This window comes from Chionomys nivalis, chromosome 25 (genome assembly GCF_950005125.1).
Source record: "Chionomys nivalis chromosome 25, mChiNiv1.1, whole genome shotgun sequence".
Lineage (NCBI taxonomy): Eukaryota > Metazoa > Chordata > Mammalia > Rodentia > Cricetidae > Chionomys > Chionomys nivalis.
Window position 1 is genome coordinate 9838909 of NC_080110.1, and position 12874 is coordinate 9851782.

Consider the following 12874-nt stretch of genomic DNA (forward strand, 5'->3'; position numbering starts at 1 on the left):
CCACATTCAGGATTTGTTAATTTGTGACCCCATGTATTATTTTGTCATTCTCCTCCTTATCTTGATTGTGACTGTTAAATCAAGAGCTTTGATCTATGCGTTTGATGGGGAGGAAGCAAGAGTATTTATTTCACAAAGACCTATGGCCTTCTTATCACAGCAAAAGTCATTTTTATGTTTCTTTTTGTATGTGTTGTTTTGCTGTTTCTTGTTAATGTTGCTTGGTAGTTTCAAGTGTTTGATGGTATGATCATCCTGTATGAACCTTCTCATTAGCCCTTGGTGATCAGAGGCAATGAAGTGAGGAAAGAGGTATATAATAAATGGAGCTGTGAGAGAAAACACAAGGGGTAAAGACTTTTTTTTATTATATTGTAATCCAATATAATGGGTTCATACATTGTTAAGTGCAAGCCAAAATAAGCATAGTCAATATATAAAAAAGGAGTAGAGAAAGATTACTTGCAATGGACAAGAGAGAGCACAGGTGTTCTTCCCAAACAGAGCTCTTCCAACAGAGACAGCATGGGAATTTTATTCAGAGAGCCTATACAAACTCATGTCAGGGGTGGTCCAATACTAGGCATGCTCAGTTAAGGAGTACATTCCTGAGCAAGCTCAGTGAAATCTCACAATTTACAAAGAAGATACAGTAGACACATTCTGAAGCATGGTGAGCTCAAACTGATCAACTGCCATGCCTCAAGGAATGCCCTGCTTATGCCATAAAATTTCAGTGGCAAGAAAACAAAGGATGCCCCAAAGGTGCACTCACTTTAGGATTTTGTGCCTAGAGGTGCCTGTGTTGCTTAGTGGCTAATGACATAATTCACTCTGACTAGAACATTCATCGTGAAGAGAAACAGAAAAATTGAACAAAGGATTCTATCAGTTGGTGTTAGGCAAGTTTTTGTCATGGCCTCCTCTAGAACTGTCTAGAACTACAACAACACATGAGCAGCCAGCCATGTTTTCACACGAGGCTACACACGAGCCACAGCAAATTCCCAGTTACAAAAGCCAACCCATACCTATCTTTCTCTGAAGAACCTGCACGCGACAGAACTACACTGTGTGCCCAATATGGTAGTATCACTTGAGACCAATCAGACCCTGATAGCAGGTCAATAACATGGACTTTTCCAATTTTAGAGTGGCTAGTGGTCCATCCTGACGGCGATGAGGACTTATTCTGGGTGTGGATTTGCTGCTCTGCCTTGCAGGGCCTTAGCCTATATTATTGCTACCCAGGGCCTTAAAGATCTAATTTAATTGAGCATCCAAACAAGATAATATGTGAACTCCTGACAAGAGAATCAACAGGGCCATCCAGTCTGATAGAACACCAGGCAACCCACTGACGGTGTTAGGGATGAGGAGAGATGTCTCCTCCCACATTCCCTCCAATGTCAAGTGCAGCAGCAGGCTCAGTGCTTGTGTTCCTCAAGGAAAGAGATTGACATTAGAGCTCAGGTAGAGTGAACAAGCTGCCAGGGTTTACTTCAGCAGGTGAGAAGGCAAAGAGGGGAGTGTGGTCTGAGCCACGTGTCAGTGGCAAAGGGATACCTACAGCATCTGGACTTTGTCCACCAGTTTTCCTTCCCTTGTCCATCCTTGGCAGAGTATGAGAAGGTGTCCTTTCTAAAACAAGTAGCTTTCCTAGAAGCCATTACCCACAATTCAGTCTGTTACAATTAGATGCATGCTTATCTATGACAGTGTAACTACCTATAAAGTGTAGATGTTTACTAAGGAAAGGGCAATGATGTCTCGCACATGCTCCTTCAAGGGTGGAGGTGGGGCTCCCGGGGCCAGTTGAAACATCTAGAGCCAGGTTTTGTTCTTCCCAGAGTTCTGCACTTTCTCTTCTCTGGGCAACTTGGCTATTTTATACCCAGTTGCAAACCTCCTTATTTACCTTCCTCAGTGTTCCTGACCTTGTTGTTCAATCCTAAAATTCATCTCGACCCTAACATTCGTTTCCAATGTAATAATGGTTTAGCTGAAGTGACAGCTCAGAAGCAGGATTTCATAAGGATTAAGCGCCATCCTTCAAGAAACAGTACGTACACTAACACAGAGAGACCTATAAGGTATTGTTCCTACTAAGAAGAACAAAGCAGAGGAAGCAGAAGTGACCCCACTGACTTGTTAGGGGACACTGCTTCCTGTTCCTATAACCCTTTACTCTGAAGGCTTCCAAATGGGTGAATTTCTGTAGGGAACAACAACAAGAGTCCCATTAGACCATAAGTTATGGCTACTGTTTGGCCATTTTGAACTCTGGGAACAGTTATGAGCAGGCAAGGATTTCCTATCTTGGCAGTGGTAACTGAGCAAGATCAAAAAGAAATCAAAATGCTACAAGGCAGAGAAAAACACATAGGTGATCAATTTGGGAACATTTTGATTCCAAATTGTAACTGTGGGAGGACAGGTGCAGCAATTCCAGAATGAGATGTAAATAGTTACCAGCACACATTTTCCATGGGAATAAGGATCTGGGTCATATGAGGTAAGCCCTTAGGCTTATTCAAAGCACAACTAAAGGGAAATCGAATCTGACGGACAATGGAGTAGAATGATGAGCAGCACTTGCAGCCCGAAGCCCACTGAGTGACAGGAACTGCAGTTTGCCTTCATAAAAGACATTCTCAAGAGGATAGACCCATGGGGATCATGGAGGAGCAGCTTCCCCCACATGATGGTTTAAGAGCGCCCCCGCTCAAATGACACCAATGAAAAGTAGGACTGAAAAGACCATGAAGAAGACAAGAGATGCGGATACAAATGCTTGTGAAGGCACAGCAGGAACTGATATGCATGAAGATAAAGTAGACGACGAAGATGAAAGCCCTGAGTAGGAATTCTGGAAAAATTGTTTCCAGAAGGGTTAGAGAGATGACTCAGCCAGTGAAGTGTTCCGCTGCTATGACAACAGCCCCAGTACTGAGAGGGAGGAGACAGGCAGATCAGTGAGTCTCACTGGCCAGCCAGCCTATCTGAGCTGATGATTACAGGTTCAGTGAGAGACCTTGCTCCAAAGCATAAGCTGAAGAACTGATGAATGGAAATGCCCAAGGTCAATCTCTGTCCTCCACACCCATGTGCACATCTGTGCAGACATACACACATGAGCAGGTACACATGCCACACATGTAAGTATTTCCAGCAGAAACTAATAATGGCATGGTTCATGTGCAAAGATCAAGACACAAAATAAAAACAATACCGAAAATTCCATGAAAGCCGGCAGTGCTGAGAAGCAGCTACTGGGCAATAGCAAACTAGGAAAGCATTTCTTAATGCTAATGTAAACTTTCCTACCATAAAAATGTGAAAAATTCTGCCAAAAACCAAAACAACAGCCCCAACCAACCAACCAACCAACCAAAAAACCACACACACACACACACACACCCCTCAGCAAAGAGTTTAAGACTAGCCACTAAAACTATGGCTAGCTGTGATGGTAAACCGTGAACATGAATCACACTGACAATGAAATGTGACCCCAAAGCCTGGATAGGAAAACCTAGTGGTGGGTTGATGGCAAGGCTACTGAGTCTGGAGGCTGAGACACTTCTCTAGGTTCTGATGTATCTCCCCTGCTTACCATAAACAAAACTTAAAAGATATGCTGAAATTTCCCCCACAAGTTTCCAAATGACTTCTGAGATCAAAAGAAGGAAAATCTTGTAAGTCAATCAGAAATGTGAACATTGGTGCAGGCTGGAAAGTTCCCTCATCTTGTTTTCCAGGCTGGAACTGAACTCCTGAATTTTGATCTCCCAAAATTTCTTATTCTGTATCCAACATCCTGGTTGAAAAGAAAAAAAATATAAAAGGGAAAAACATCAAAACAGTCACCTTGGCACACACAAACTATTTTAGTATTATTTACAGTATATACACCACACATACACACACAGAGACAAACAGACACACACACACAGAGAGAGAGAGAGAGAGAGAGAGAGAGAGAGAGAGCAAACTGAGGACTATAGTTAGCCAACAGTCTTCCAAGTGTTGTATCTTGGGGATTCATCATTAAAGCTATGAGCTGTAAACTTCCCTGGATTTTTCCCCACCAATGGCTGAGCACAGCCATGTCTGTTCAAAACTGGGACCTCTCAAGTTATTTCCTGCACTTTGGAGTCTTATTGCCACGGCCAAGACTTTCTTGGAGCTCTATTGCAGAGCCTACACCAGTCTTGAAGGCTCTCTTGGTCTACTTTTTCCCTTGAATTTTAAACCCCATTTCCTTTAATCAATGCCTACTTCTATCTTGCTTACTTCTCTCAGACTCAGACTAAGTTTTGTACTGCAGGATGCCCTGTATTCCTGGGGCCTCCTAAATTGCTATCACATTAGTCCCTAATCTTTAGGCAATATCTAGTTTATAAAACACTTCTTTTGAGAACTCAGAGTATGATTATTAAGATCACAAAATTTTACTTATAAATTAAAAAATGAGAGAAGCCTGATCACTTCTTTTTTCCTTATTCTCAGTTATTTTTTCTATTCTATTTCTATTCTCTTCTAGCCTAATTCCTGACTCTCGATTGAAACGCATAGCTTTATAAGTTATATAAGGTTGTAAGTATCAAAGAGGCTGTACAGCTTCAGAATTAAGAGAAAAAAATTAGAAAGCAATCATCTTCTCAATGGTAAACATGGAAAAAATCAGCACATAGTGGATGGAGACATTTATATAAATAACCCACCCTTTGAACTCTTTGTGAGTCACAGTGTTTTCCACGTTTAGTCCAGGAAGACACTTTGAAAATGGAGGTGCTGTGAAATAACCAATAGTAGGTAGTATCATCTATAAAAGTGAAGAACTGTAGTTAGACATTTCTCTCTTGCCCACAAGTTCCCAAATAACCACTCAGAGGCTTAATATTACTTATAAATGCTCGGCCCGTAGCTCAGACTTATTACAAGCTAACTCTTACACTTAAATTAACCCATATTTATTTACTCTCTGCCACATGGCAGCACCTTTATTGGTATGGCACGTTCATCTCCTGCTCCCCACTGTTTTCCTGGTGACTCCTCAGATTCTCATACTTTCCATCATCCTTAGTTTGATAACCCAGCCTATACTTCCTGACTGGCAGTAGTCAATCAGAGTGTTATTATACCAATATGAGTGACAAATCTTTACAGTGTACAAGAGAATCATTCCACAGCAAAGAACTTTGGCATATAGTTGTTTGATGGGTATGTAAAAGTGATTAATTTTTTCAAACCATGGTAAACATGATTATCTACTCTTTCAGAGAACTTATTATTTGGAGTAAGCATCATTATAGAGAACATTACTCTCCAAGGGGACAAAAATTGGGTTTGGGACAAGCCCTTTAGATATTACCATGATTTTTGGTCTTCCAAGGAGCCCCAGTACAGAAACAGATATTCAATGTATTTGTTTCAGGTTTTCATGGTCATGTGCTGTGAAAAACGGGTGTGTGTTAGGGGTAGTTCCTAAAATGCCTCCTGAGCATCAATTGTGAAAACAGAGAAATCTGGTCTAGAGGAGAAAAAGTAAAAAAGGAGAGAGGCAAATGAGGACCTAAGAGAAAGCATAATTACTAAAGAGAATGTGGGGCTGGAGAGAGGGCTTAGCCGTTAAAGGCTAGGCTTACAACCAAAAATATAAGAGAATGTGGGAAGGAGAAGCTAACAGATGAAGGAAAAATGTGTGTAGATTCTAAGACAAGTATCGTCTCATTTCCCACTAAGCTATAGAAAACAGAAGTCCCCCGCCCTTGATATTCCATAAAACAAGCTATTCCTCATGTATTATTTCTGTCCCTGGCAACAAACTATGAAATGTGGAAAGTAAAAAGTAATACTGCAATGTCTGCTCTGTTAAAAGACTTCTTATATCCCACAGCATGCTATGTTTTGTTCAAACACTCCAAATGTCTTCCCTTTTTCTTATTTAGAATTTAAACTTGTAAAAAAGATTTCCTTATTAGGTTTCTCAAGTCCTATTATTCCAAGAATTAGTAACGTTGGTTGATAATACCAAAGTCTTTAATTTGATAGCATTTGCTTCCATTGATCTTTCATAATAGACTAGCTTGTTTATTATTATTTGGGCACTTATTTTTTTTTCTGCAGTTTGAATGTATTCCTCAGTGTTATACAGTGTTGTTCACCCAGTATTGGTTTCCAGATGCTTTATGTTTAAGAAAATTTACAGATGCTCAAACTCCTTTTATAAAACATATTTGTATATAACATATGTCTCCTGTATCCTTTCAAATTAGACCCCCCCCCCCTTCTCTCTCTCCTTTCTTTTTGGCTTTTTGAGATGGAATTTCTCTCTGTATAGTCTTGGCTGTCCTGGAACTAGTTCTGTTCCAGACTGGCCTCGAACTCACAGAGCTCTGTTTGCCTCTGCCACCCAAGTGCTGGGATTAAAGGCACGTCCCACCACTACCTGGTTCTAAAACCTGTATTATTTATTGTTACAGTTTGGATCTTAAATGCCCTCCTGAAAATTCTTTTGGTAAACAGTGACTTCCCAGTGTGGTACCATTAGGAGGTGGCAGAGCCTTCTTAATGGGTAAGGCCTACTAGGAGGTCTTTATTATGGGCAGCAGGCCCTTGAAGGGAATAGTGGAACACCACCGCCACTTCTTCTATTTCTCTTTCACTTCTCACCCATGAGTGGTTCTCATCCTTCCTGATACTTCAATCCTTTAATATAGTTCCTCATGTTGTGGAACCAAAAAATTATTTTCGTTGCTACTTCATAACTGTAATCTTGCTACTGTTATTATAATTTTATTTATGTGATGTGGATACCTGTGTTCTCTGATGGTCTCAGGCAATCTTGCTACTGTTATTATAGTTTTATTTATGTAATGTGGATATCTGTGTTCTCTGATGGTCTCAGGCGGCCTCTGTGAAAGGGTCGTTTGACCCATAGGTTGAGAATCAACTCTGCATTCCTTGCCATGGTGTGTTGCCTCACTAGTGGCCCCCAAAAGGCCAAATGATTATGCACAACAATCCCAAACTACAAGACACAATAAACTTTTTTCTAAATTGATGATCTCAAGTTTTTGTTATAAGCTGACACACATATAATGCCTACTACAATAGAAATACTATGTAATTAAGGAATGACAAAATTTTTTGGATGTACTCAGTACATCATATTTTTTTTTTTTTCTAGTTCTTAGATTCAGGGTTTCTCTGTGAAGCTCTGGATGTCCTAGAACTCAGGGCCTTGAACTCAGCCTGTCTCTGTCTCCGGGATTAAAGGCTTGTCCCACCACACCTGGCCATAATGATCAAAAGGTCAGTGGTTGATATGACTGTGCTTATCATGTTTACCATGTGTAACATTTTTAAATCAAGGTACTCACATGGGTTAAATTTAACGTACGTTTAAGCATATGAATGGGTCTCATATAGTTATGTGTGTGCCATTATGCTTTATTTGTACCTTTCCTTCAAAGCTCATTCTCCTTCTCTCCTTTGAAAATTGAAAGTGTGTGTGTGTTCGTGCATGAGCATGATGTGTATGCATGACACACATGCAAAGGTCAGAGGACAACTTGGTGGAGTCTGTTCTCTCCTCCCACTTTTAGTCGAGTTCCCAGGATCAGACTTAGACTTGTGCGGCAAGTGCTTTTACTGGTGAACTCATATTGCCAGGCTTCTCCTCCTCCTCTCTTGCTGGTCTCCTTCCTCCTCCAATAACTTCCTGTTTTCATCAGATACAATCTTTTCAAATGGATATTTTCCATCTCACAGAGTCCATGGATATCAACATATTGGTCCTGAGGACTGACTTGTGCTTCATTTTCCTGAGAGCAGGAACAGTAAGTGGTTTTCTAACTACTGGTCAAATTTCTCAGGTATCTTGATATCAGGAAGGGAGTGGCATTCCTAGCAGTAATTAGTGTTTCAATGAATCAAAAGGTGTCATTTCTATTAATACTTTTAAATATATAAGCTGTTGTGGCATAGTTAATAATAAAATGCACATATCTTAGATATTCAGTTTGTGAGTTTTGAGAACTGCATTAAAAGTAACTTGACACAAAATATAAAATTGTTTTATCATTAAGATGCTTTAGACTTTTTATCTACTATGTTGCTGTGTCTTAAAGTCAGCTTGAAATTTATAAAACTTTTTCTTGGATTCCATTTGAACAGAACCAAATATCATGTACTCTGATGTGCTCAGCTTCTTGTATATAAAAAATATTTGTGAGATTTAGCCATGTTGTTGAGTGTATAGACAAGCATGTTCTTTTTTTTTTTTTTAAATCTATTATGTATACGGTATTCTCAGTATTCTGTCTGCATGTATGCCGGCACACCAGAAGAGGGCACCAGATCTCATTACAGATGGTTTTGAGCCACCACGTGGTTGCTGGGAACTGAACTCAGGACCTTTGGAAGGGCAGGCAGTGCTCTTAACCACTGAGCCATCTCTCCAGCCCAAGCATGTTCCTTTTATTACTTATTTGTAGTCTAGTGTGTGACTGTATAATTTTCATGTTCCTGAGTTAGGTAACTACTTTTTGAATAAGGCTGTCCTAAACATGTAGTATTCTTGTGAACTTGAATTTAATTTCAGTCAAGTAACTGAGATGAATGGCTCATGCATAGGTTAGACTGCTGTTTAGTTTAAACTGTGAACGTTCACTAACGAATGTTGTGCTGACACCAGTGATGTGTGAGTTCCAGCTGCTTGCAGCGTCACTGACATTAGGGCTCTACAAGACCGACTGTAGCTCCTCAGCATGTGAAGTGGAATCTACTATACTTTAGACATGCATTTCTCGTGACTAGAGATGAACTGAAAGTCTTCGTTTTATCGAGATACTCATAAAATTTATCCCTTAATCATTTAAAATTTTAGGTTAATTTATTCATTTTTCATTTTTTTGAGCCAGGGTCTCATTTAGTCCTGGTTGTTTTCAAAATTTCTGTGTAGCGTAGTATGATCCTGAACTCCTGATTTTCCTGCTCCCACTTCTTGTGTGCTGTGATTCCAGGAGTGTTTCATTATGGTTGGCCTCTTAATTATTTTAAAATGTATGATACAGAAGAATGAAATGCATTCATAATGTTGCACTATAACCCATCTCCAGAACTCGTTTTTTCATCCTGAACAACTGATATTTTGTACTCATTAAGCAGTAACTTCTGGTTTCTACCTTCCCCCCAGAGTTGGCAGCTATTATTCTGTGATTTAAGTAACTAAGTAGAAACATAAATATTCTTCTATTTATTATCTTTTTCTGATTGGTTATATTCTATTGCATGACTAGCTCCCATCCTCACAGTGAACCCATGCTGTAGCATAGGTCAGAACATCCTTTCTTTCTAAGAGTAAACGGTGTTTTATTGATGAATGTTACCATGTTTCACTTAGTCATCCATGCACACACATTCTTGTTTCCACATTTTAGCTGTTTTGAATATTTTTGCTCCAAACATGGATTTATCTCTGAGCTTCTGCTCTCAACTGTTTCGGGTAAATACTACAAGTGGAATACTAGATTTGGTAATTCTTTTTGTTGAACTGTGACCCTGGTTTTCAGAGTGGTTTTAAAGCCTTGCCATCAATTCACAAGAGTTTCAATGTCTCACATTCTCACCAGGATTTGTTACTTCCTGGGTTGTGTATTAGGTGCTGATAATCATTTTGATGAGTGTGCAATGGTGAATCAATTTTGGTATACATTTGATTCATGATACTGAGCATCTTTTTATGTGCTTATTTGCCATCACTGGAGAAATGCCTATGCTTTCTATACCTCTTGCCTCCTTTTCAGAATGGGTCTCATCTTGCAGTCCAGGCTGACCTCAAGATCATATTCCTTCTGCTTCCACCATTACCACTTCCAGTTTTTTGTTTTGTGCTGGGATTACAGGTATATACCTATGTTTATGTGAATACTAGGCAAGACTCCACCAGTTAGGCTACACCCCTAGTTCCAACGCTCAACTTTATTTTTATTTTAGTTTTTCAAGTCTCTGTTTATGCTCATGTGTGCTCAGGTGCCTCAGGAGGCCAAGAGAGGACACGGGATTCTCCTGAGTTGGAATTACAGGCAGTTGTTGGCTGTCTGATGTGGATGCTGGGAACTGAATACTGGTTCTCTACCAGAGCACTGAAGCATCTCTCCAACTTCCCCAGCCTTCAACTGCATTGTTTTCGGGTTTAGTGCTTCACATACCTGGGTATCTTATAGATAAATGATTTACAAATACTTTCTCCTAATCTATGAGTCAGTTTTTACCATTGATAGTGTCTTTTATGCATGTGTATATGAATGTATGCATATGTGTGGAGGTCAGAGAAGAACCCTGGGTGTTTGTGTGCCAGTATTATATTGTATCTGTCACTATGGCTCTGTCATATAATGTGAAATCAGGCACTGTCCTTTCTCTAGCCTTTTCCCCTTCAGGACTGCTTTGACTATCTGGGGTCTTTCATATGACCATATGAAGTTTTGGATTTTTTTCCTCCCCTGCTATAGAAACTTTTGTGTTAATGCTATGCCTGATTTTAGCGGAAGCAGATTTCCTATTTCACCATTAAGTTTTCAAAAGATGATAACCAATCTACTTGAGGAAGTTCCCTTCTGTTCTTAGCTTGCGGAAACTTTCTAATGTTAATGAGTTTTGAATTTTGTAAAATATTTCTTCTGTATCTATTGGGACTATGGCTTTGTTCCATTAGTATTATGTTTCATTAATATTATTATATTCTTATAATAATATTAATATTATTACACCTTGCCCTATATTAAATTTCATCCTCTTTGGTCATGGTGTCTAATTTTCTCCCTCCCTCCCTCCCTCCCTCCCTCCCTCCCTCCCTCCCTCCCTCCCTCCCTCCTTCCCTCCCTCTCTCCCTCTTTCTTTCTTTCTTCTCTTTCTTTCTTTCTTTCTTTCTTTCTTTCTTTCTTTCTTTCTTTCTTTCTTTCTTTCTTTCTTTCTTTCTGTTTTCGAGACAGGGCTTCCCTGTAGCTTTGGGGCCTGTCCCAGAACTAGCTCTTGTAGACCAAGCTGGCCTCGAACTCACAGAGATCCACCTGCCTCTGCCTCCCAAGTGCTGGGATACTGCCTGGTGGTATCTCCTTTCCCTGGTACATTTTTAATTAAAAAAATATGACTTTACTTTCATAAAATGATGTTTATGAATTAAAAATTCCAAACAAAGTTAAAACATCCAAAAGATAAAAATCACTGTCTCACTTTCATTTAGATTTTTGTACTTTTATATCAACATACATGCATTCATATTCTGTACACTGTGATTTGTATTTTGCTTTTATTCTTGGGCAAATACAACCCATAGTCTATGGACATATGTAATGGAACGCTTAATGGGTCTAGAGTCTTCTACTGAATGAACACACCTCTCTTTTGCCAACTTTTATTATCAGCTGTTGAAAGTTATACTTGATCTTCTAAGAGTTGTATGTCGGGAATATTTTTCTTCTTGCAAATGATATAAATGTATTTTCTATGGCTATTTTCAATTTTATGGGTATATTAATTACAATCTTTGTTGTTTTATGCGGTTTATTTCATTCTTGGAAAAGGCCTTTCTAACTAACCTCAGGGTGATCAATACATTCACCTTTGAGTTCTATTTAAAAAAATGTTACTATTTTTAGTTATGTGTGTCTACACGTGGGTACGTGCACACGGGTGCAGGTGCTCACAGAGGTCAAAGGTGTCAGATTCCTCTGCAGCTGTAGTTAGAGGCAGATGTGAGCAGCAGGATCTGGGTCTGCTGGAAAAGCAGGAAGCGCTCTAAACCATCGAGCCATCTCTTCAGCACAGATTTTCTACTATTTTTTGTAATGGTTTAATTTTTTTTCTCTAAGTGTTCATGTAGCAAGTGTTCATGTGTGAGAGCTTTCCTTCCACTCGCTTTTCCTCCTAGTCATCTTTTCCACACTTACCAGAGATTTCTAACGGATGGTTCCACTGGTTGCTACTGTTGATTTCATGATCTGGGAAAACCGTAAAACATAATTGAATCCACACAACTCGGGGTTAAGGTCATCTATAAAAATGCCGCAGCACTGGTTCGGCAAATTGTTACTGACAATGTCACATTCAGGATTTCCGGTTTCTCTATTCTGGTCGTGAATATGTCTCCCACGTATCTAATGTACATAACACTATGCTTCGGATGCACCCCACCCCCATTTCAAAAAACGCCACAGCTCTGTTGCCCTTGTACTGGGAGGTCAGAGATACAAACGGAAGCTACGCTATTGATTGACACAGGACGCCTGTTTCTCCCACGGCGCTGGAAGCCTAATTCATTTCAGACTTTAGGTAACAAGTATTGTCAAAGGTGGCACCAAGTGTCAACTTCAGTTAACAGCCTGAAGACCAGGAGCTCACTGTCACTCCCTATGAGGAGGCGAGCAATAGGATGACAATGGGGCTGGAGGTCCTGACCTGACTTCCCTAGTGACAAGCTGGGGGCGACTCCGCACTTGCGGGCTGAGTGCCAGAGCCCGAAAATCCGCCCAGCAGGCACGATGACAGGCGGCCTGCAGGGACAGAGGTGGCGCCGAGAGCACCGGTCCTAGTCCTCAGAAAAAGGAGGTGTGACAAGGGCGGGAGGAGGGCGAGAGCATCCCTCAACCAACCCGGCATCGGGCTTTGAGGTGAGACCTGCTCACGACACGAGTGTCCGGGGCGCGACCTGCCAATCCTCGGGCTCGCGGGCTTTCGATGCAGCCAACAGGGGACGTCCCAAAGCGGCGTCCTCACTTCGGCCACCGCAGCAGCCGCAGCCGCAACCGTCGCTGCAGCCAGGGTCCCTCCACCAACGGCTCCGGCCCGGGGCGGCGCGCGGCGT

General features: G+C 40.7%; 1 long non-coding RNA gene across 2 annotated transcripts; it reads right to left on the reverse strand.

The window, feature by feature from the left end:
• Positions 1–353: 353 nt before the first annotated feature.
• Positions 354–12852, reverse strand: LOC130866671 (uncharacterized). 2 transcript variants are annotated; one of them, XR_009056362.1, is made up of 4 exons: positions 12688–12852; positions 11961–12011; positions 4728–4828; positions 354–3820 (listed from the first exon to the last, which is right to left on the reverse strand). It is a non-coding gene; the product is annotated as an uncharacterized LOC130866671 (long non-coding RNA). The 2 variants fall into 2 exon arrangements; XR_009056361.1 differs by having other exon boundaries at positions 12663–12852.
• Positions 12853–12874: the final 22 nt, after the last annotated feature.